At 51.6% G+C, this 23,523-nt stretch overlaps 1 protein-coding gene across 2 annotated transcripts in view; it reads left to right on the top strand.

The window, feature by feature from the left end:
* Positions 1–23,523, top strand: part of LINGO1 (leucine rich repeat and Ig domain containing 1) — a 158,586-nt gene that overhangs the window by 84,246 nt on the left and 50,817 nt on the right. For both annotated transcript variants that reach the window (XM_071441800.1, XM_071441801.1), the window contains 2 exons: positions 10,379–10,521; positions 14,779–14,864. The gene's annotated coding sequence lies outside the window, so the exon portion shown is untranslated. The remainder of the gene's footprint in view (positions 1–10,378; positions 10,522–14,778; positions 14,865–23,523) is intronic.

Genomic DNA, 23,523 nt, shown 5'->3' with positions numbered 1-23,523 from the left:
GTGCCTTGTGGGGGGGTGGGGAAAATGCATCCAAAAGTTCCCAAACTGACTCCATTTCTCCCGTGTTAGCACCGAGGGGAGTCTCCCCTCTCTGTCTCTGACCCCTTTTAGTCTTCAGCTCTGTCCCAACACATCTGTCAGCTTGTCCTCTGCCACAGGCTGCTGGCTGAGGGAGACCTCACCTCTCCAGCCAGGGTGCCTCTGATGGCCTCTGTGGTGGCAGAGCAATGTCTGTGATCTTGCCATATGCCAGGTGCCAGGAGCAGAGGGAGAAAAAGGTCTTTTAAAAGCCATCACACCATTTCACCTTACCAAAGTTGTCATGGCAGTGCAACAGTGAGGGCTTTGTGACAGCCCTGTGCCTCAGTGTTGGCTACTGGGAAATCCCAAAGAGCACTTTGTGCAGCCCCCTTTCCTGTAGGCAGGAGGCATTTGGAAATGACAACTCATTGAGCTTAACAGTAAAAATTTAAGTTCTGGGAGTGAAACCAGAGCAGCAGGAGGAAAGTGCATGTTGGTGCCAGGACTGAGCACTGGCAAAGCAGCAGGTCTCACCCTGGATGCTGATTCTTCTGCAGACTCTGTGCTCAGCAGTTGTGACTTGGGCAAGTTTCTGGCAGAGGAGACAGTGCTTTGTGCTGCTTTCTTTGGTTAGATGTGATGGTTGGATTATTCTGTGGGCTCCCCACAGCTGTGTGCCCTGACCCCAGCTGTGGGCACTGGGGATGTCTGCCCAGCCTGGTGCTTTTTACAGCCCTTGGCTTTGTTATTCCAAGTGTTGGTGTGGCGTCCCGGGGGACAGTCTGTGTGATGTGTAGTTCAGTAAATATGTAATGGGGTCTTTTAGGGCTTTATTGCTTCTATGCAGCACTAATGTAATGCCATTTAGAGAGCTCTGGCACACCCATCAGCAGCTCAAGTGGAGCAAAGGAAGGATGTTCTTCCTCTCCAAGCCCATCATCTTCCCCACTTGATGCTCTCAGCCTTGATATAGTGGTCTAAAGGTGACAACTTGTCTCTGTGAGCACTCTGAGAAGCAGGCAGTGGGATCATTAGAAATGATTGTGGATTGGCCCTGTTTTAAAAGGGAGCAAAATATTTGGCCAAAGTCCCACTGGAGCATTTTCAGCTTTTGTGAAAACCTTCTGCTAGACAACTTGTTTCTAGAGTTCCTACCAGAATTGGGCTCTTGGGTTTCAGATCACCTCTCTGAGGAGCTGCAGGTGCTCTGTGGGGCTTTAGCCAGCCTAGGAGGTGTCACCAGGCCTTAGCTGAGTGTTGGATGAGGTTGGAAACACTGCCTTGCCTGGCATTCCCCTGCTTCAGGGCAGGACTTGGCTCTTGTTCCTCCCTGTGCCCATTTTGTAGGCTGGTCCTGGGCAGGGCTGCTGCCCAAGAGCAAAGCCTGTTCTGTGGTGAGTGTGGTGAGCCTGGTGCCCCTGTCCCACACTCAGCACTGGGGGCTGGGACTCCCCTGTGGATGGGGGCTCCCTCTGGGTTGTAGGGGTGCTGATATTCTGGATTGACACCTCAACAATTTGGGCTCCTAGCAGTTAATAACTGCAGTACCTAATTTTAGTGTAATGGCATCCATTCAATCTGCTGTTCCCAGACTGTGCAAGTGACATAAATTAATGTTACACAGAAAAAGTCAAGTTTCTAGTGTGAGATCAATAGATCATAATGTGGTGATATTTGAAAATACATCTTATTAGCAGTTCATATTTTGGCACTTTCCATGGATTCCCACGAGCTCCCTTCCCTGCTGCCCCAGGGAGCTGCTGTGCATGTGGTTGCTGACAGCATCAGTAGTCCTGTGAGATGATCCTGCCTGTGCTGGATGTCACTTTGTGGCTTTTATCCCTTGGGAAATGAATGGAAAGAGGTTGGAGTGCTGTTGGTCGCTGCAGGGCAGAAGCAGGAGCCTTTGGCATCTTGCAGCAGTTATGAGAAGAGTTTCTTTCTGAGCTGGCTCAGGGTGCCCAGGCAGGCAGACATTGCATGGTGCTGTTGTGAACCAGCCTGAAAAGTGAGGTAGGGTGGGAGCCCATGGCTGCTCTCCTGTCCTGGATGAAGACAGAGCTTCACTGGGAGGATGCTGAGCACACCTGGGTGAGCTGGGCTGTGCCTCTGGGTAGGTGAGCAGAGGCTTTGAGCTTTCAGAGCCCAAACAGCACCATTTACCTGCACTGAGGAGGAAAAGTAATGTGAGGGCCCCCCATGGCAGGGCATGGCTTTGCCTCAGCACAGTCCTTCTCAGCTCCAGCTTATGGGGCCTCTGCAGAGGTGTTTGACAGCTCCAAGTGACTTCCTTGAGGCCAGGGCTCAGGGTAAAGGCTGGCTGGGTTCTGTCTGGGGTCTCCAGTTACTCCTGTGCTTGTTGTCTCCTCCCCACGTGCAGGAGATGGTGCTGGGTTGATTTGTCTGCATGAGTCAGGCTCTTTGGCAAGGGGCTCAGAGCTGAGTTTTGCAGCCAGCTGTAAAAATATCCCTCGAGGGCATGTGCACTGCACCTCTCCCCTCCCAGCCTTGTGCTGCTTCCTCCTCCTCGGGAGGAAGCTAATCTCCTCTGCAGAGCTCGCCATCAGAGCAGATTAGAGCAGCTTCCAGCTCCTCTGGTGCTGCAGGGGGATTGCCAGGATCAGAGGTTTGGATTGGAGCTGTGGGGGATGATCCCTCTTTCTGTGAGCCTGGGTGGGAAAGGTGCTGTGCAGCCATTCTGAACCGATGGAGTGTGCTGGAGAAGATGCACTTCCCTCTGGTCCCCAGAGCCAGCAGGGCTTTGCTCAAATGGAAGATGCTTGTGTACACTTCTGTAAGCAATGAAGTGACTCAGGTTGCCCACTCAGTCTTCTCTTTCCACAGACTGTTCCCAGAGTCCCTCCGGATGTGTCTGAAGCATCCTAAATAAGACCTGAGCGCTGTGCTCCGAGGTGGAGCTGCTCTGAGCTGCTCAGAGGAAAATAGGCCACTGCTTTCCTCACACAGGCAGGCATTTAAAGAGCCTGTGAGGGAGGAGTGTGGGCTTGTGGCTAAATCAGAAGTGAGGAGCTGTCCCTTCCTTTGGCACCTCACCTGCCTTCCATGAAATGGGGCCACTGGGAAGCCAGGCTGCAGGCTGGCTGGCTTTTTTTGGTAGCTTGCTTGGTGGCATTGGCTTTGTGGGTCGCTCCCAGCACCCAGCAGAAATCACTAGGGAGAAACAGCTCACTTTTTGCCTCGCCTTTCCAACCAGAGTTTCCAAAATGGCTCAGGTTTTTCCCTTTTCTCCCAGAAAAGTCAACAGCAAAACCTGCTTGCCTGAAGTGGGATTAGGCAATTGCCCTTGCAGGAATCCCAGCCTTGCTCCCCTGATCCTTTCTTCAGCCAGTTGCCCAGGCAAAACATCTATCTCTGTCTTCCAACCTGAGAGGCTGTCTCTTCACTAATTAAATGAGGAATATCACCTCTTTATAATTGTCAGTTAATTTCAAATTAAAAAAGGGACCTGTCGGACCAAGAAGAACCTTATCCTCCCTCTGGGGACTGCCTTCCTTTTTATTTAAGTTTTTTTTCAGGCTGATAATTCCATCTGAAAGTCTCCTGTGATACTGTGGTAACCCTTGGATGCTATTCAAGTGCATCCTGGCCCCTGGCGTGTGCTCATTGCCTCCTAATTGCTCTAAATAAGTTGGGAATGATGAAATTAAAGTGCCATTGATATGAGGCAGCCCTGGCATGCTGCAGTTACAGGCATGTGAGGGATGTAGACAGATGGGGAGATGTTAGGATAATAGGTATTAAATGCAGATTTTACCCTGTTTGGGATCCCCATCTAAGCACAGTTCAACCTCTTGGTGCAGCAGGTTTGGCAGCTCCTGTGCTGGAGCCCCAGCTGAGCATTTGGCATGGGCTGGGGATGTGCAGGACATGGAACTGTGTGACCTCCCTGAGTTTCTGAAGGGCTCCTGGGTAGTGGACTCTCCAGCAACAAGGACATGCAAGATAACTCTGAGTCCACACAATGTCCCCAGTCTGTAAATCCTGGGCTGCTCATCCTTTGGGTGATGTGGTTCAAGCTGAAACAATAGATGTGGGGTGCTGGATGTGCTCTGATTCATTGAATAGGGCTTGTTGTTCTCTTCATTCCCTTCATCTGTAATTTTGGAGTTGGGTTCAGGTTTCAAACCTGAAACAGCTGAGTTTGGGGTTCTGGTGTTAAACCAGAATGGGTAGCCCCCTGCCCTGGCATGCAGGAAAGCTGGGCTGACACTCCAGTGAGCCTGGGATCAGCATTCCCTGCTCCTGACCCTGTCCTGGAGTGGGGATGTGTGCCCTGGGCAGAGGCTGGGAGCTGCTGGGTGTCATTCAGTAGCTGCTCTTGTGCTCTGCTCACCTGGAAATGTTGCTGCTTTTAGTGTCCTTTGCTCTGAGAGAAAGCAGACTATTTTTGGCATGTGTAGTCAAAGGGGGAGAGCAGCACCTTGCTGGCTGGTGGTGCTGCAGTGTCCCATTGCAGCAGAGGGGCCTGGATGAGACCTGACTCCAGATCTTCAGCAAAGGCAGTTTTTTGACAATCTGTTCCCAGCCAGAATAGACTTTTCACATCACCCACAGGGTGAAAGTCATCCCAGTCCAGCAATTCCACACTCATCCCCATGACTCACTATCCCATCCCTGATCCTGCAGCAAGAGCTGTCTGGGCATGGTACCACGATGCCCAAGGAGAGCATCTTGCCCAAAGCAGCCCATTTTTGGGGCATACAGGGGTGGCTGGTCCCAGAGCTGCAGGTGAGGAGGAGCCTCATCAGTCTGCAGGCACTTTGATAGCCTTACAGGTGTGCTGGGCTTGGTGATTGTGCAGTTAATAGTTTTCTGAAGATAGATGGCAGGTACAGCACAGCAGTTTGCGTTCCAAAAAAATGCCAATCATTCTAATCACTTGCCTAAGATTTGGGTCAAGTCCAGCCACCTGGCTTTGGATAATAACTCTCCCAAGTCTTCTTGAGCTAGTCTTGTGTAGCATTGGCATTCTCAGGACAGTTGAAATGGATGGGAGGTGCTCTGACATGGCAGCCAGCTGGCCTCCAGGATGGATGGCTGATTGCAAAGTGATGGAAAGTTACATTTGCTCAGTCTGAGCCAATTCTATTCCTGTCACTGGCCTTGGCTGTGACTTTGGCTTCCCCGTGGCTCATCGGATGCTCACCCTGCGGCGTGCTCACCTGGAGCCTTTGGGTTGAGATGGCAGGATCCCTTGCTCTGGGCAGCCCTCCAGGCTCAGGGCTCATCTATCAGAGGAGTTCAAGACCTCTGAATTCTACCTGTTGCACATTTAAAGGCCAGAGGAGCAGATTTATGACTCTGGTCTGACCTGCTCTGGAACAGAAGCCAGAACTTGTCCCTGGCTGATTGCTTTGTCAAGTGTAGCAACTCTGGGCACGTGGTTCCCAAAGACAGGGGAGCTGCAGGGTCATGGCTCTGCTGGCAGGCAGCAGAGGTCTCCAGGAGGCTCCCATCTGTTCCTAGCTGGGCTGTTTGCAGTAATCCCTTTGAGTAAGGAGTGCTCCCAGAGTGCCTGGGCCTGCGTGGGGTGTCCCTGCCTGATTGCACTGAGGCTCATGGGCACTGCCTGGGCTGGTCCTGGTGCCTGAAAGGCCAAATGTCCCCAAAATGTGGTATCTCCAAGCAAACAGGAGTGGTTATGGTGGCTGTAAATCCCTACAGGCAGGAAATCCCAGTGTTTGGAGGGATTTAGGTGTAAATTCATTCAGTTAACTTTCTCAAAAGGATCTGTGAGCTGCAGGGTTGTCAGCATGATGCCACTTGTGCTTTCTGGATGGCCAGTCTCCCTGGGGCCCAGCACCCTGACGTGCCCTGCTTGTGTTCAGGGGTGTGCCCCCACCCTTTGCTGCTGCTCCCTCTGCTCCCAGTTGCAGCCCCTCTCCAGCTGAGCTCCCAGTGCAGCACATGGAATTCTCAACAGAAGCTGAGGTGTGTGCTGTGACCTTGAGATCCATTCCCAGTGACTCCTTTTCTCCTCATCTTTCTTGCATGTCTATCAGATCATCTCTGCTCTTCCTCTGCTTCCCCTTCCCTTGGCCACTTCCAGGAATTGCTGTCTTGGGCAGGAGCAGGTCTGTGCCAGCTCCCACCAAGAGCCATCCCCTTCCCTGCATGGCTGAGCACAGTACAGGACGTCCCTGGACCTGCAAGGAAAAGCTCCTGGTGACTTCCACAGGGCCATGGAAGAGGGGGAGCACAGAGCAGGGCTGGCTCATCTGTGCCAGCACACTGGGTTTTGGCCTGGGCTGAAATTGGCTGTTCCTGCCCAGCATGGAGGAGAAGGAGGAGGAGGAAGGAGCAGTGCTGGGTGGAAAGCCCTGGTGAGCTGGGCTTGGCATGGCTGTGGGAGGAGGGAAGGAGCAGTGCTGACTGCTCCCAGGAGGAGCCACAGGAGCTGTCACCATGTGTCACCCCCTTTTTGGCAGCCCCAGCCTGCTCGGCCATGGAGAGCAGTTAAAAAGGCTGAGCAGGCACCAGGACTTGCTTTGCCACCAGAAACTGCTTGATGCTGGAGGCAGCTCTGCCTTGTTGGTCTGTGCCATGCATGCTCTGGGCAGGGATTGGTCTGGGAGTTTATTTGGGGAGCAGATCCCTTGGAGTGCTGCCCTGGTGGTGATGGTGCATTTGTTGCATGAGAACTCTGCTAGTTGGGCCAAGCTTCAGTGTTTTGTGGGCTTTGCATCCCCTCCAAACAGGGCAGTCCCACCCCTGGCTGGCACTGGGCAGAGCAGGCTGCTCCTGGTCCCCACTTGCCACAGGTGCCCAGAGATGTGCTGGCATTGCTGACCAGGGCACTGAGTGGATAGAAGGACTCAATTCCCATCTTGATTCCCTGTGGCTGAGATTTCTCTCAGAGAGCCTTTCACCCAGAGGTGAAGTCACTCACCATGGCCACCTTCAGCAGCTGCTTCTGCATTGTGGGTTGTAAATGTCCCCTTAATTTAGTGCCTGCAGTGCACTAAAGCAGCAACCTTAGCACAGCCTCTGCATAATAACCAGAGAGACTCTAGATCCTGAGCTCTGACACACAGAGCTCTCCTTGACTGCTGTAGTCCCAGGGGCTGCTGTCTCCTTTACCCTGGGTGCCTCAGCCTCCCCACCACACGCTTTTGAAAGATAACTCCCTGTAAAATAGAGAGATTTAGTCTAGTCCAGCTGGGCAGGCCAGTCCAGGCAGTAATGCACTCACATCCTAAACGTTTCAATTCTTTTGGCTAAATTTCCCAGTGAAAGGTGGTTTTTTCTCCTTCATGAAAGAGGGTAACAGCTCTGACCTTGAGGAGAGAAATGAGGGTTCAGAGTTCTCTTTCTTTTTTTTTTTTTTGTTGTGATTTTTCTTGCAAAATATTCCAGTTGAGAGGGATTTTTTGCTTAACCAATTTATACCCAGTGGATAGATTTATTCTGTTCAGCTACCAGCCACAAGAAAGCCTTGTTATTCCCTGTGGCATGTGGGTTTTTTTTCCCCTCAATACTCATAAATACTCTTTGCTAACTATGAGTTTTTACTACTTGGAGCAGGAGGGACCAGGTACTCCTGCCCTGTTCTGATGCTGGAGGAATCAGCCTCCTGTGCTGCCCTGACCCTGGGTAACCTGAGTGGTGCTTGGGATTGGTTGTTAAATATCCTTCTGTCTCCCCATGCCTGATCCAATTCTGCTCCCTTGTTATTTCCATCTCTCAGGGATAAAGGATCTGCACAAAATTACTTTTGTGAACATCCTGGAAGCAAGAGGCGGTTTGGAGGCAATGCTTCCGAGTCCCACCTGCTCTTCCTATGCCTCTGCTCCCAGCCAACACCCTGCTGTCCTGACTTTTAGCAGGAACTGGGCAGAAAAATGTTTCTTGGTTTAGCATCATTGTTTAAAGGGAAAAGAGGAAAATGTGGAGGTTTGGTTTGAAATTATTTGAGTGAACGTGGCAGAAATGCAAGGTCTTGACAGCAGAGTTGGTTTAGATTGGGGTAGAAAAGAAATGAAGGGAGTTAAAATGAAAAGTGGGCTCAGAGGGAGGGAAAAAAGGCAATGTTTCCTTTCAAACACATAAAACCTGGCTGCTTTGATGCTGATGGGGCACTTGATACTCTTTGTGAAACCATTCCATATGACAAAGCCAGTTTTCTGGGCCAGAATTGTTGCTGGTGGTAGCTCCTTGAACCCCTGGTGCCTGCCTCAGTTTCCCTTCATAGAATCACAGAGTGTTTTGGGTTGGAAGGGACCTTCAAGGACAGCCCCCTGTCATGGGCAGGGACACCTTCCACTAGACCAGGGCACTCCAAGCCCTGTGCAGCCTGGCCTTGGACACGTCAGGAATTGGGGCAGCCACAGCTGCTCTGGGCAGCCTGTGCCAGGGCCTCCCCACCCTCACAGGGAAGGATTCCTCCCTAATATCTAATCTCTTCTTCCCGTGTCTGTAGTTTTTCCATGAGGTTGGGGCACTTCAGCTGCCTCATCTCTCCCTTCACCAGGGTGGGCTGGTGCAGGGGACCCACATGGTGCTGGCAGCACTTCCCTTGCTCTCTAAACTAAAGAGATTTAGTTGAGCTCTCCAAACTCATTGCAGTGGTGAGCCTGAGGCAGCATCCCTCCCCTTAGAGGCAGCTCTGTCTCTCTGTTTTTAGTTTCTTTGGAGCTCAGATTCTCAGCCTCCTTACCTCTCCACTGGTGCAATGTTTCAGGAACAGATGGGCTTAATTTCCGATTGCCACCCCCTGAACTTGGGAGGAGGTTTGAGTTTGGAGCCAGTCTGCCTCTTGTTCCATGGGAGTCCATCCAGCAGGCTCCTGCCTGCCCTGCCCCTGTGGCCATGGAGCCAAGGACCCGGCAAATTGCCCTCTCTGGGATGAGAGAGGCTCTCAGAAGGAAGATTTTCCCTCTCAGTGGATAAATCCATCTCCATGTTACCTTAGCAGTGGCAGCGGCTGAGCATCTTCTTATGGGTTGATACTGCTGAGATGCTTAGTCTAAGCTCCATCTAATCCTCTTTCAGGGAGCTATCAGGCTGGTGATCTCCTACAAACAGGTTTTCCAGCACCAGCCTCGGCATTTTGTGGTTTGTGATCGTGCTGGAAGGGTGATGGTCCTGCTGCACCTCTGCTGCTGCTCTTGAGCTGAACCAGAGGTGAAAGGGAAAAGGAAATGAACCTACAAGTTTCTAACTTGAGCTCTGGTGGAGTTTGCATTTAGGTGTCTACTCCTGCTTTTATAGGGGCATGTGATCGCCTTATCCAGCTTCTTGTGGAGAATAAATCAGATTTTTATAACTGATTTTGTGTTGGATTAAAGCTTTGGGGTGGTTTTTTTGAGAGCACCCTTATGAATCTGGCCTGTTGTGCTCCTGCCAGTGTACCCTGGGAATCTTGTCACTCTTTGGGAATCAATAGCAGATGTAAAGCAGATTTAAGGTATTTCCAATGCCCTTCTGTGTGTCAAGGCCCAAAATTCAAGGCAGAATTTAGAGGTGCTGCAATGTGCTTGAAAACTCTTGGACTGTTGAATTTGGCAATCGAAGCCTGATTCCTGCTTGCTGAGTGGGAGCCTTGTGTGTGGTTGCCCTCCATTGTCACATTGTCACCCAGACATCTGCATGGGGACAGAGTCACCTGGCAGCAGTGCTGGCACAAGGCACTTGTGGGGACTGGCACCCAGGGCATGGAGAGAGGCTGTGAGATCTGCTGTTGGTAAGATGTGATCAGCACCAACCTGCTTGTTAGACCTCATCCCTGGGATCTGGTTTGGACCAGTTTAGGGGGATGGACATTGTCCCTCCTGGAGCAAGATGAGCAAAGCCCATTCTGCCATGGGCTGGGCTCCCTGCAGGGAGCACAGGGGTGGGAGTGAGCAGTCCCTGGGGGAGAGGGCAGATCCTTGGGCACTGCTGCTGATGCCTTAAGGAGCTGGAGCAGAGGCTGGATGGAGTTAAGGGGAATAAAGTGGGGATTTACTGAAGTGCCCTCAAAGGCCACACCCTGGCAGTGCCCAGATGGCTCCAAGATGGAATCAAAACAGGGCTCAGTCATGAGATCTCACATTTTTATAAGTTTTAGTCCATTTGCATATAGGAGTTAACTGTCCAATTAACAGCTTCAAGTGATGAAGTTTCATCCTCCTTGCTTGCTTTCCCACCCTCCTCTTCTCACATTGTTTATGCTTTGGGCCTGAAGTTTGAAGAGTCTCCAGTCCTTGAATCTCCAGCTAGAACAGGATTGTTTTGTCTCCACCACCCTGTGAAAAGATCCCAGTAACACTTAATATAAAGCTAAAGCTGCACACCAACACAGAAGAGAACAACCCCAAGGTATCACTGACGCTGTCCCCTTCCTCCTGTCTTGCAGGGCTGTGTGTCTGGGGCTGAGCCAGGTGCCCCCTGCTCCGTGCTGGGTCCCATGAGACGGGCAGGACCCCCCTGTCCCTCGTGCCCGGGGCCGCAGCGCCCGGCTCTGCCCCCCCAGAGGAGCTGCAGAGAGCTGCTGCCACGGTGAGTGCTGGCCTCTGGCTTTGCTTTGTGACTCCTGGCTCTGGCTTTGCTTTCCCAGGACACCCCCCTGCAGAAGGGCTGCTCCAGGGCACTGTTCCTGCTGACTCCATGTGCGTCCCCGGCTGCAGCGGGGTCACAGCGTGGGGCACCTGTGCCAGCCTGCAGAAAAAAAGCTCTCAGGGAACAGCTTATGCACCAAAAAAATTCAGGTTTCAGTCAACAGACTCAGCTCACGAATTCAGGTTGTATTTAGCAAGTGGCTTTGGCTGGGAAAAAAAAAAGTGAAACACTGAAAAGTTTGATTTTGACATTTTCAAAATGAAACCTTTCAGCCATCTGTTTCAACATGACATTTCATTTTGATTTTTTTCGAGTTTTTTTTTTTTTTTTTCCCCAGGGTGGAGGGGAAGCCACCTACAAACAAAATGAAAGCTTCACTTCAGCCCAAACAAAATGTTTCATTCAGCCTCAAATTATTACTGGAGCTTTAAAATTTGGCAAAGAAAAAAAATATTTCTTTGGTCATCCTGAATGATTTTCTTTTCTCTGTTTAATCACCAGGACAAAAGAGAAGCGTGTGAGGGAGTGGGAGCTGTGGGGCCCATGGCAGGCAGCGTTGGGGGTTTGTGAGTGGGAGCTTGGGAAGAGCCTGTGGTGGCAGAACATGCTGTACCAATGACTTTGGTGATGGCAGAAGCCTGTGGGAGCCAATTTTAGCTGCAGCAGAAAGCTCATGCTGGAGAGGAGAGTGTGCTGTGCTGAGCCCACCTGGAGCCAGCACCTCCCAGGCTCTGGGGGTGGCCCCAGTGTCCAGAGCTGTGCTGGGTGCCAGAGGTTGAGTGGCAGGTCTCACCCAGTGCCATTCCCTCCCTGTTACCTGCTTTCCCATCTGCTCCTTGGGAAAGCCCACTTTGGGGATTTTGATAAATGCGAAGGAGAAGGGACCTTCTACTCTGCCCAGAACCTTTGAACAGGAGAAATCACTCTGGGGATGGAGGAGAGCAGGAAGGGACTGGGGGAGGAGATCAAGCCCCTGTGGGGCTGCATGGGCTCCTCTCAGCCCCCTGATGGCAGGGAAGAGGTGATCTGACCCCTGTCCCAAATCCCATCATGGCTGGCACTTGGGTAGCACTTCCACCACCCAGCTCAGCTGAAACTAGCCAGCTGGAGAAAACAGCTGTGCTTTTCACTTTCCTCACCCTCTCCACCCCAGTCTGCCCTAAATGTGACCCTTCCCAGCCACACAGAACTGTTGGATGTGGAGGAAAGTGCTGGAAGGGGGCTGTGCTTGGTGGGGGCTGCTGGATTCCTTGGATGGGGTTGTGCTGGTTTATGCCCTGTGTCAGGAAGGAGCAATGGAGGCTGAATCACAGAATGAGAATAGGAAAGCCCCAAAATCATGCCATGAACAAAATCTGTGCAGCAACACGAGGGGCTGCAGGAAGGCTTCCTGGGCTGATTTCCTGGGAGGAGTGTGCTGCTGGCACATCCTGGCTGCCCACAGCCTGGCTGTGCAGGACTCCCACTCCAGCAGGAAGGCTCAAACTCAGCAGGCAGGTGCTTGGGAGCGTGGTGGGACAGCAGGTGTTCAGGATCTGCTCACATGTGTTCCCATGCTTCTGTCAGCACTGGCTCCCTGCTGGAGTGCTGAGGGGTTGCTGTCTTTGTTGCAGAGGAAAAAAACCTGGCTGTTCAGAGGTAGGTGAGATGAGAAGGGATCATGGCTGCTGCAGGTCTGAAACCAGTGTCTGCCCTTGTTTGGAGGGGAGCTGGTTGAGCCCAAAGCTCTGTTGGCTGTTTTGTAGGTAGCTGTGACCCCAGGGTGTGGGTGGCAGGACCTTGTCCCTTTGGGCTTACCCCAGAGGGAATCCCTCCACCCTGCTTTGGGGGAGTCTTTCCCCAGGCCCTGAAACTCCAGAATTGTGTACCTCTGGGGTTGCATTTACTTCCCACCTTCCATTCTCCTTCTCTGTTTTCATTTCTCCCTCTTTTCCCCCTTCCTCCATCTTTATCAGTAGCTAATAAAACAGGCAGGGAGAAACCCAATTCGTACAGTAATTAAATTTACTTAGAGGGTATTCAGCTGGAGTAATGAGAAGTTTAATTCAATGATTAGTTTTTTCTTTCATTAATTAAAAATGGAACAACGGTGCAGTTACAGTGGGCTGCATTGATCCTCCTTGTGGAAAGCTGCTGATGGAGGAGGAGGAGGAAGGAAGGAAGGAAAGCTTCTCATTTTATCTTCTGGATGCTCTCCCCACACACAGATGCCTCTATTGTCCCCTGTTCCCAGCTGATCCCTTGCCCAGGTGTCCCTGAGTGACTTTAGGTGAGGGGTGCTTGGGGTGGTGATGAGGAGAGCAGTGGCACAGTTCCCCACACGGGTCCTCTCCCCAATCTGTCCCCAGCCTTTCAGTTTAAAATTGGATCTGAAATATTTGCTGTGGGTGGAAGATTGAAAAGCAGGTCCCAGCCCACAAGAAGTTTGGGGTGGGAGAGTTGTTTTCCATCCTTGCTGAACAGATTTTGATCCATTTAAATATGTTAAACTCATAAACATGTTTTTAGTCTTTTAAAATAAGTGATGTGTGAAAGCAAAAAATAAACCAAATAAGTAATTTCCCATTTTTCCAATGCCTTCTGCAGGATCTTGAGCAGTGTTAGGACCTCAGATGTCCTTTGAAGCATGATTGGGCAGGTTCTGTTCCCCTAAAGCAGAGGCATTTGTGCTCCACGTTTTCACACAGATGGACTTTTTTTGGTAGCATTGGGGATTTTTGTAAGATCTGCTTATGTATGAGTTCCTAAGGAGGAGTAGACAGGAATAACCCCCAAAAAACCAAGGCACCATTAACTGGTGTCACACATCCTGTCTGTGCAGGAGCTGTGCACAGAAGGGGGCTGGGCAGGTGAGCAAGCTCTGCCTCCCCTCACCTGTGCCCTCCCTGCCCACCTGTCTGCCAGGTCCTCTGCTGCTCTGGGGGCTGTGATGGGGAGAATTAGCCAAGGGCTGGGGCACCAGCACCTGGGTTTGAAGCCAGTGAGAGCCAAGAGCACTCAACACCTCTGGAAACGGATGCTTTAGCTTTTCCTGGCTTATCTTGGGGGTGATAACTGCTCCAGGAAAGCTGGTAAGGGAGAGGCTCCTGGCCAGCCCAGCACTGTGTCCCTGTGCTGGGAGGACAGAGTCCCATGTGGGACTGGAGCCCCTCCAGCAGTGCTCACACCTCCTGGAGGCTCCTCTGTGCCCCCTGTCTGTGGAGTGGCTCAGGACTCACAGAAATGGCTTTTTATGGCAAGAAAGGAGGAATGCATCCCCCTGCTTTGACCTCATCTCCTGATACAGCAAAAATTGTGCTGGGAGAGGGTGAATATGGGGTACAGGACGGCTGCAGCTGAGCTCTTCTACCTCCAGCACATCTCAGCTGTGATGGCAGTGGGAGGGAGCCCCAGGCTGGGTAAATTGGGGTACCCCAGTGCTGCCAGCCTCTGCACCCCTCAGCTGGACTGAGCTCCTGGCATTTCTCAGGGCCCAGCCTGTTGTCCCCAGGACTTATGGCAGTGTTCTGGCTGTAACACAGCATCTCCAAATCCCAGCACATCTGTGGGAGAGGCCCCCTGGGTCCATGGGGTGCAGTGTCCCCAGTTTGAGCCTCATTGCTGGGGTCCTGAGCTGTGAGAGCCTTTTGCAGCTCAGCCCTTTGGTGATGTTTTGCAGTTCCTGTGCTCTGTGAAGCATTTGGCTGGGATACAGGGATGCAGCCAGGGACTGAGCTGCCTGGAGAGGCTTTTGGAAGGAAGTGTAAACCTGTGCTGACCAGTGAGTGACACCTACACTCGTAATCAGCTGCAGCAGTGCCTTACAACAGTGTTTTTCCAAGGGGTTTTGCATGCATGTGCTTCTTCAGAGATCACTGCAAATGATTCCCAAGTGCTCTGGCCCAAATCTGTCCTGGTAGCTGTCAGCAGATCAATGCTCTACTAAGTACAGACCTGCTCTATTTCCGTGGGAAAATGGCTCTCTTAAGCAGTTCATTTTGGGCCTTCCAGCAGCAGGGCCACTAAATTTTGGTAGTTGTGTTTTTCTGTCTGTTATAGCTTGATTTATAACTTTTAAATATCAGCTTGGATGAAGATTGAGCTTCCCTGAGCTCAGTTTTGAGAGGGAAAAGCATTCACAGCTTTTTAATTTCTCTCCTGCTCGCCTCTCAAATGCCAGGTTTAAAACCCTAATTTTGGTTTCCTTTTTGTTCACAGTGCATGAGTGGAAAGCAGAGGAGAGGCCAAAGCCCAGTGCACACCTGGCATCTGATCCCCCAGCATCCTGCCTTCATCTGACCCAGGTAGGTGAGCTCAGAGCATTGCTGCAGGTGATGCTCACATGCATTTGTGGTGCTGAGTCCAGGGCTGGACTGGTTTCCATTGCCAAAAGTGTGGTAAAAATGCCTTTTCCTTCCCCCTTAGTCTGGGGTGGCTTCCCATCCCTGCTGGTGTGGTTGAGGCAGCTGGGTGCCTGTCTCCCATCCCTGCTGGTGTGGTTGAGGTAGCTGGGTGCCTGTCTCCCATCCCTGTGGTGGGGTGAGGCAGCTGGGTGCCTGTCTCCCATCCCTGTGGTGGGGTTGAGGCAGCTGGGTGCCTGTCTCCCATCCCTGCTGGTGTGGTTGAGGCAGCTGGGTGCCTGTCTCCCATCCCTGTGGTGAGGGTGAGGCAGCTGGGTGCCTGTCTCCCATCCCTGCTGGTGTGGTTGAGGCAGCTGGGTGCCTGTCTCCCATCTCTGTGGTGGGGTTGAGGCAGCTGGGTGCCTGTCTCCCATCCCTGCTGGTGGGGTTGGGGCAGCTGGGTGCCTGTCTCCCATCCCTGTGGTAGGGATGGCTTCCAGCTGGGACCTGGGGCACGTGGGAGGTGTTCAGTCAGTCCATCGTGCTTGCTCAGGGGAGTGTTTTACCAGGGGGAGAGGCCTCTAAAATGAGTATTTGGATGGTGATGATTTTGAGAAAGGGCTCTGTAAAGGGATTGCGTGACTCTGCTCGGGAGGGTTTGCTCCAGCTCGTGTTACATCAGGGAGGGACAAACGCTGCCCACGTGGAGTGATTCAGGTGGACAGCTCGGGAATGCCGGGCAGGAGCAGTTTTATCCTCCAGGAGAGGGCAGGCGAGAGGGTCCTCCAGAAGCGCTGCCTTTGGAGATGGCTCTGCTCTCCTTGCTCGGCTCCCCCGGCTCAGCTCCTCCCCGCGCTCTTGCCGGGACAGTTAAAAGAGACAGGAGCAGCTTTGGGCTTGTTCTGCACATCCCCATCCTCAGCTGGCTCTGGGAGCTGTCAGCCTGGTGCAGGAGATGCGTGAGACAGCAAACATCAGAGCTGACTGGGCTGAGGTAATTTCCCAGCATGTCAGTCCTCAAGAGAGAATAAAAAGGATCTCTTGGTGAAGAGCAGAGTTTGGTTTCCTAATGAAAAAAAAAAAAAATTAGGATGATTCAAGCATCTTTCATCTGCCACAGCTGGGGGAGGGTTTGTTGAAACTGGATGTTGTCCAAGGTAGTAGGAGATGGAGGAGAGTGCTGGGATCTCTGTTCAACACGAGTGGTGGCATTGGGAGGGGCACTCCTACCTGGGCAGAGCACAGGGACTCACTGGGGGTTGCCCAAGGGTGGTGCTCCATGCCTGGTTCAGGGAAAAGAGAAGCAGAACAGTGAAGCAGAACTCTTTCACACTCAGATATGTCATTTCTCCCTTATGTTGCTCTTTGCTCAAAGCAAAGAGCAGGCTGAATAGGCTCAACCTGGTGCATGCAAAAAAGGGACCTGTCCTTACCTTGCCTCACATTCCTGTGTGAGAGGAGCCTGTGGAAGGCATTTCCAGCTTTGCAGGGAGGTGTTTGTAGCTTCTTGTTGCTGTTTCCTGTTTTATGGTAATCAGGAATGAGCCCAGACATCCCTCCCTGCTCCCACAGGTGCTCTGTGTGCATTGGACCCTGGGAGAAGCTGTGTGTGAAAGATGCTCCAAGGAGGAGCTCCCACTGTGTCAGGGCTGACAGAGCAGCTACAGGGACCATGGAAATAGCAGTTTTCTGTGAAAATACCTTCTCAACAGCAAGCTCTGAAGTGCATTTATTTTTAGTGATTGTCTCTTAAAACAAAATTCTGCTGGGAAATGATCCTGCTGGTTAAAGTCCTCCTGAAAATATAAGCACCAAGAACCATCTGCTCTGTGTTTGGATTTGGGTGTTTTCTTTCAGAGTGCTCTTTGCAAAAACTGAAGGTTTTTCCTAAGAACAGTATATAGAAAACGAGGTGGTTTTGGTTTTCCTTCTGCTTTTTCCTTTGAGAAAAGGAGAAAAGTTTTTTTCCTAGGGAATTTGGGATAATGAGGGAGATGGATGTGTGGTCAGTTTCTCAGGCTTCTCTGTCCACTAAGCAGTGCAAGAAGAGGGCAGCCAGGCACAGCTGGGGTCCCAAACACCCCACAGACCCCTGCCCTGCCCAGAAGCTTGGAGGGAAGCAGGATGTGGTGCTGGGAGCAGGGATCTCAGCCTGAACATCCAGCAGGCACAGAAGCTCTCTCCTCAAGGAGCCTGCAAACCTTGGGCTGGATGATGTGGTCAGAGGCTTTATTTAGTTCTGAGCCTGAGTGGATTTTTAATGCATGAATTTTTAGTGTTCAAACTGAGTAGATCTTTGAACTGCTGTGGTTTCTGAGGGATGTTTCTCTTCCTCTCTGACTGCATGTGCCATAAATGCTCCCAAAAAATCCCCCATGTGCTCTCTAGCTCTGGTGATGTGGCCATGGACTTGCAGCAGGGTTTCCACCAAGCCCCCATGGAATGTTTTGGATTCTATTGAAAAGCAAGTTTTTGGTGCCAAGGTTACATCAAAAGCCCCACGAGCTGGGGGGACATGCAGGAGTGGCAGCAGTGTTGGGGCTGTCCCCAGGGACAGTGGGGACACCAGGACCACTCTTGTCTTCAGCTGCCCCAAATGCTGTGGTTAAACAGTGGGGCTGGGAGAGCTGAGAGAGAGAACTGGGCTGGGAGTGTCACACAGGGAGGTGTCTGTGGTCTCTTCTGGAACATTGGCTTCTTCACCCCAGTAGAGCCAAGGGCAGCCCTGAATTTCTGTTCTGTGCCTTACCAGGTTCCCACCTGGCTCTCTGGATTAAAACAGATTTCTTCTCAGACATCTCCCTCCAAGGGCTGACGAAGCTATTAAGAGATTTTTCTGTTGTTAAAAATAATTCTTAATTAATTAAAAATAATTATTAATTTTGCAAAAATCCACCAAGCCAGGCAGAGAGCCCTGCCCAAGGGTGGCACCATGAGTGCATTTGCTGGATGTCATCATCAGCAAATTTGCTGTTGCTGTCACCATTTGCTGGATGTCCAGCAGCTCTGCAGAGCCCATTGATGGGATCTTACAGAGTGTCTGATGCTCAGGGTTTGGTGGGGACCATCAGGGACTCTTTGTGGCAGGAATCTGGGCACTGTGTTTGTGACTCTGGGAGGCTTCTGAGGTTTTCTAGCAGTTGAGGCAGCTCTCCCTTCTCTTGGGCTGGGAGATGATATCGTGTGCACACACAGCTTTGGGATGTCACATCAATGTTAACCACAGGGAAGAAGTGAGAGTGGAGGTGGGTGTGCATGGCAGTTTGTTTCTTTGGGTTTATGCCTTGATACTTTTGCTTAATTGCACCCTGACATGCTCCAAGGGGCAAGGAAGGGTTTTAAAGCAGCTTAAAAAAAAATAAAATTACCTTCCATGAAATATTTAGGATAGCCTGACTACTTTTTAAAGACTGTTCTAATTACTCCTGCAAGGCTTCCACTTCTCCTGATCTCACTGCACATGGAGAGAGGCAGCAGGAGTGTTTGTCCTGGTTAGCACTGAGGGGCTGGGATGGTTTGTATTCACTGCAGGGAGGTGATCACTGCATTGACCTTGGAGATGGTGAGTTGGGAGTCAGAGGGCTGCTTTGTTCCTGTGGATGTTTGCTGGTGATGGACTCAGGGCTTGGAAGGGAATGGAGGCAGCTTAGTGACATATTAGGGTGTACTAGGAACAAGAATAATGCCCTGGTGCACCCCATGGCTCCCTCCTGGCTGTGTCCTGCCCCCCATGGCTGTGGGGAGCACGTGGCTTGCCTGTGGAGACAGGCTGCTCTAGGAAGTGCTCTCCCAGTGCTGTGAGGTGTGATCCAAAATTAGCATCCCATTCACTTGCTCTTAGCTCTGTTAGCTCTGCAAGGCTAATAGGGCTTAAAAAAAAAAAAAAGTCTCTTGTCACCAAAATCAGCAGCTCTGACTCAGAACATGCAGAGGGAGCAGACTTGCTGATTAAGGCAATGTTGATGTTGTAAGTGCTCACCCGGCCACAGCAGGGCCCTGGGACTTGCCTGAGAATCTCTCTCAGAGCCTGGGAGGGGTCCTTGGTTCCCATCCTGGTGCCTAAACCACCAAGTGAGGAGGATGAAGGCGTGAACATCAAAGCCAGCCAAGCCATGGAGTGTTCCCAGTGCCGTGCCATGTTCCACAATTAATCACTGCCACTCACACTCCACCTTCTCCCTTCCTTGAATCCTCCCTTGCCTGGCTCTGGAGCAGGGAATGGAAGCAGCTCCAGTTTTATGAATCAATCAAAGACAATGGCTGCTTTTGAGGGCTGCTGATTTAGAGAGCCCTTTGCAAGCATGTGTGCAGTGTGATTTCTTATCAGAGCACAGCTCTGGAGGAGCTTGCCAAGAGGAGCTGTTCCAGCTCCAGGCCACATCCTGGGGAGACGGCCTGAGTGGTCCTTTCATCTACAAATAAAACAAACAGGAACAAAGGAGGCAATAATATTGACTTTCATCATTGATATTTCCATTTATCTCATACAGTTACTAATAATTAGTATTTCTGGAGCTGGATGGGTATAGCTCATAATCTCACTGTTTCAGGGGAGCCTGTTAATGTCACTGCCAAAACCAGGCATGCATAAAGCACTGGGCAAGTGCCAGTGCACTGCACTGGGGTGGAGGGATGGGAATGGAGCAGGGCTGAACCTGGAGGGGAGGTGAGAGGCTGTGGAGCAGGGAACAGTGGGGCAGCAGCTCTGGGGAAGGGACACAGTGGGCAGGGCCTGAGTCAGCACTGCTGTGCCTATGGTGGGGTGAGAGAGCTGTGTGAGCTGGGCCTCATGGGGCTGCCATCATCCAGCCCCCTGCTGCACCTTCTGGCACAGCTGGAGCACAGCTGGGCTGTGCTGGAAGGGAAGGGCAAGACTGGCACTTGGTGCCAGTGGTGCTGGGGTAGAGGATGTGCTCCAGGTGGAGGATCTGCTGAGATGCAACCCCAGAGCCCTCCCCAGGATGTGCCCCCAGACTGTGGCAGCAACCCCCCCATGTCTCCAGGACCCTGGGATCTGTGGGATACCAGGGCAGGGATCTGTCCCACCTGCCCCAGGGCACCTGTGTGGTTCATGCACACACTTCCCACAGCACCTGCTTGGTTTCCTGGTGCTTCATTAGGTGCTTATTCCCTGTTCTCCTTTAAACCCAGTTATGGTGCAGTCTGTGGGTGCCTTGTGCCCGTGTGTGCACAGAGCTGGCCTGGATCTCCTCTGGCATTCCAGAGGAGGTGGGACTCTGAGGTTTCCATGCTGCTGCTGCTCTCCTGTGTTTCTGTGGAAGCTTTGACACACAACTGCTCTGCCAATCATCCTGGGTCAGTCTGGAGGCCCATTTCTTGCATCTGTGTTTTTAATTGTCCTGTTTGGTGTGCATCCTGACCCCTCCTGTGAGGGATGGCATCCAGCATTCCCAATTCCACAGGAGCTGCTGTCAGGGCAGCCTCAGGGACCTGCAAGCAGCGAATGCAAATGCAGGGCGGTGCTTTTATTAGGATTTAAATGAGTTTAAGACTGTTCAGAATTACAATGTGATTTGAGCCAGGAGGGGCTTATAAAACTGGTATGAGTTCATATATTACACAGTAAACATGCCCAAGCCCATGGCTCCTGCTCAGCACTGTCCTCACCGAGCTGGGGAGAGCAGTGGGCAGCTGCTGGGGCTCAGCCCTGTTGCCCCAAGGTGTTCCCATGGGGAAAGGCTCTTTGGGATGGGAGATGGGCTGTGGTCATGGAGCTGGCTGTGCAGGGAAGCTGCTCCCTGTTAATAAACCTGAGCCTGTGGTGCAGTACAGGTGTGTACAGTCTCTGGCTGAAAGGTAGAGGTGCAGGAGGGGCTTGTGGGCGTGTTTTGGGTCAGAATGACACTACTTTATCCATTCTTCCCTTTATAGCTCCCCTGTGTGAAGTGGCAGGGATGCCTCAGTGCTGGTTGTGCTGGAGGATGCTGTGCAGTGAGTTGTGCCTTCCCTGGGTGCTGGTGCAGCACAGGGCCACCCTTTCCTGGGCCAGACCCCACTCCAGGTATCTGGGAGCAGTGAACTTTCTCCAGTTGGTCCAGGCTGTGCCAGCCCCAGCTTGCGCCTCCCTGGAGACCTCACAGCACACAGGTCACCTTCTGGTTGTACAGGCAGTGCTCATGAAGGCTTTAATGGCCATTAATAAAATCACTGGCAGCTCTGTGTGGAGATGGGTGCTGTGAGAGCTGTACCTGTGTGCCCAGGAGTCCTGGGCCTGGGACACCTGGGAGCCACCACGGTGATGGAATTCTCATCTGCTTCCTCAGCCAGAACAGGAATGAAAGGGAAGCTTGAGCTATTGGCTTGGGATGTTCGTGCTTCGCCTCGTTTCAGTGCTGTGCTTTTGATCTCTGAAGGATACAGCTGAATATTTGAATGAGAAATACGTGGTAGTGTTGAAATCCTAGACAAAATGCCTTTTGTGCCTCCCTGCATGTTTATTTGCGTAAGAAAGTGTTTTGCTGGAGAAACACAGGAAGGAGCTGGAGGGGAGGGGAAGGCGGGCGGCAGTGAGAGCTTTGGGGAGCTCACAGTGCAATTCCAGGACACTTAAGAGCCTCTCATTGTCAGTGGCAGACAGTGACATCGGAGGCAGCTCAAGCAATTGGCTGAGACAAATTGCTTCGTTTGATGTCTTTGTTGGTACCTCACTGGTTAAGTTCCTGCGTGATATATTTATTATTATACACAAAGCACACGAGAATTACAGCTATACATACATATGTACATCTCAGGATGCACAGTTCTCTCCCATGAATGACCTTGCAGCAGTAAATAACGTCCCCAGCCTGCGTGATGCTCCTGAGCAGCCAGCTGGATGTTTGTTCTGGAGGTCCGGGGGGCGAGGGAGCCAGGCCCCTTTTGGGCTCCTCACGCCGGGGAGCGGGGCTGCCGCTGTGTTTGCCACAGGAGGGAGCATTCCCCTCGTTCCCAAAGAGAAAGGTTTCACTGGCTTCAGGAGGCACCGAGGGAAGCGCCTTTGACAGGCAACATGCTGCTAAAGAAAGCTGCTTTCCCCAGAGAGGGAAAATTGCTGCTGGTGCCTGCAGGAGAGGGGAAGGTGGAGGTGTGGCAGAGAGCAGCCCCGCTGCTCTGCCCTGCTCGGAGGAGAGCTGGCAAAGAGGGATGTGAAGGCACCCTGGCGGAGAGACCCGCTGGGGGCATTTGGATGGCACTGGGGAGGCTCAGCTGCCCTGTTCCCGTGGAGCCCTGGCTTTGGGCAGCCCTGCAGCGCTGTCCTCGGGGTGGGGACGTGGGAGGAGGGGCTGTGTTCAGGGCTACGTTGGCTGGGAGATGTGAGCTGCATCCAGCAGCCCAGATCAAAGGCACCTCAGCCAGCAACATCCACCAGAAAGCCTTTAATGCCCAGCCCTGGAGCAGGGAGATTTGCTCAAGGGACTCATTTCCTTGCCTGGATGTAAAAAACTGTGTCAACTTGACATTCAGGAAATTTTATTTAATACCTTTTTATTCATTTAACAGTTTAGTTAATTGCAATGCTTTTTTTTATTATTTTTATATACTTCTTTTTAATTCATTCCAGCTTTGTCCTTCTATACACTTTGTTCTTTAAAGCCATTTCATGATGGGTGTTTATTGTCTGTGCTGGTTCTCTGAGTGCATGGGGAAGGAGGGGGGTGCCCCAGCTGCACCCATGTGCCAAAGCCATCAGTAGCTCTGGTGACACAAGCCTGTCTCAGCAGATCAGGACAAGATATCACAGAATTGTTTAGGCTGGAAAATACCTCTTAAGATCATTAAGTCCCACCACTAACCCACCACTGCCAAGCCCACTGCTGAACCATGTCCCCAGAGACCTGCTTCTGTTTTGATTAATTGTTTATTTGGGGCAGAAAAGCAGAAAAAGGAAAATGTCCTGGGGTTTCATTGTGCTATTTTCTCTATGAATTAATTGCTACTTTCCTTTCGTAAGAAAACTTTAGTTGGGAAGTTCCTTGACTTTTGTTTTAGAGAGCTGGGTAAATCCTTGGAAATGTCCAGATATAAAGTGAAATGTCATTTTATTTCTCTGTTTTAGATTTACCAGCACTTAGCAGAAAATGTTTTCTTCTATTAAGCTAATTCTTACTGAATTGTCAAAAATATGAAAAGATAATAATTGCAATAATTACTCTAATGGTAATGGGCTTTCACAGCCTTGGCTTTTACCACAGCTAATTGTGCTCATCCATTCCTCCTGCCTCCTCCTCCTCACTCAGACTTTTCCCCAGGCACTGTGTGTCCCTACACAGCACCCCATATGTGACCTCCTTGCATCCAAACTTGCAGCAGCCCTGGCCCTGTTGTGTACTGAACTCACCAAGTCTTGCTGGAGCTGCCTGTGCCTGGTATTATCCAGGTGGATGAGCTTGAGTTCAGCTGGACCTGCTTCCAGGAGGTGCCTCAGGACAGACCTTTGTGCTGGGAGCCCCATGGCATCCATGCCTGCAGTCTCTGCCACCAGATCCAAGCCTTGTCTTGTCCCCTTCCTGAGCAAGGCCCACTGTGCCTGTGTGCCCGTGGGGTGTTAGCCCAGTGCCCCGTGGATGAATCCAGTGCTGGGAGCAGTTTGCCCTCCCTGTGCAATCCTGGCTCGGCCTGTGCG

Source organism: Agelaius tricolor, unplaced genomic scaffold, assembly GCF_023055355.1.
Source record: "Agelaius tricolor isolate 1412-34295 unplaced genomic scaffold, bAgeTri1.0.p SCAF_16, whole genome shotgun sequence".
NCBI lineage: Eukaryota > Metazoa > Chordata > Aves > Passeriformes > Icteridae > Agelaius > Agelaius tricolor.
The sequence above is the reverse complement of the archived record's forward strand: the minus strand, read 5'-3'. Positions and strand labels throughout refer to the sequence as shown.